The sequence below is a fragment of the Scyliorhinus torazame genome, chromosome 8 (assembly GCF_047496885.1).
Source record: "Scyliorhinus torazame isolate Kashiwa2021f chromosome 8, sScyTor2.1, whole genome shotgun sequence".
In the NCBI taxonomy this organism is placed as follows: Eukaryota; Metazoa; Chordata; class Chondrichthyes; order Carcharhiniformes; family Scyliorhinidae; genus Scyliorhinus; species Scyliorhinus torazame.
This window is the reverse complement of record NC_092714.1, coordinates 18,058,839-18,059,986: the sequence shown is the minus strand read 5'-3', so window position 1 is coordinate 18,059,986 and position 1,148 is coordinate 18,058,839.

Here is a 1,148-nt window from a genome sequence, read left to right as displayed (position 1 = left end):
TGAAGGTTGGGATTGATGTGTGTACCTGATACCACATTTATCTCTGGATTACCTGAGACTTGCTGATGGATTTCCTATTGTCCCTTTTAACAGGCTGAGGTTTAACTTGACTTCCTTTAGTGACAAGCAATTTCGCTGAAGTAGAAAGAAAAATGCATGTGTGGGTGGCCTATTCCCACCTTTTTGTTCCCAAGACAGCATGAACAAGGGAACTGATTGGACCAAGGATCTGGCAACTTTTGAGATCATTCAGGAAGAAGGTCGGCCAATGAAATTATCCGTTAGTCCCCTTCCTCCTCGCTCAGCCCAATTTGACTGAGGTTCATGTGACACACATGCTGAAGGAGAGAATCATTTGACTAGAATATAGAACTTAGAAATAGGCCATACAGTGCAGAAGGAGGCCATTGAGTCTGCACTGACTCACTTAAACCCTCACTTCCACTCTATCCCTGTAACCCAGTAACACCTCCTAACCTTTCACTAAGGGCAATTTATCATAGCCAATCTACCTAACCTGCACGTCTTTGGACTGTGGGAGGAAACCGGACACCCGGAGGAAACCCACGCAGATACGGGGAGAACGTGCAGACTCCGCACAGACAGTGACCCAGCGGGGAATCGAACCTGGGACCCTGGCGCTGCGAAGCCACGTTGCTAGCCACTTGTGCTACCGTGCTGCCCATAAATTTAGAATACCCAATTCATTTTTTTCCAATTAAGGGGCAATTTAGCGTGGCCAATCCACCTAGCCTGCACACCTTTGGGTTGTGGGGGCGAAACCCACGCAAACACGGGGAGAATGTGCAAACTCCACACGGACAGTGATCCAGAGCCGGAATCAAACCTGGGACCTCGGCACTGTGAGGCAGCTGTGCTAACCGACTGCGCCACCGTGCTGTCCCTAGTTATCAGAGGTTTATTTCAGAAGTTCATCCACAGACATGGTTCAGTTAGGAGTATTTATGAGTCAAGGCGATATTGGTTTGGGCTTTACTCCAGGGACATGAGCAAAAAAATCTAAGCTGTCACTTCTTCTGGAGTACGGGGGAAATGTTGCACTCTGAGGTGAGATCTCTCTGATGGGGCATTATACCGAGGCTCTGGCAGGCCGGGTGTGTGGACAGGAGAGCTGTGGACTTGTCCAA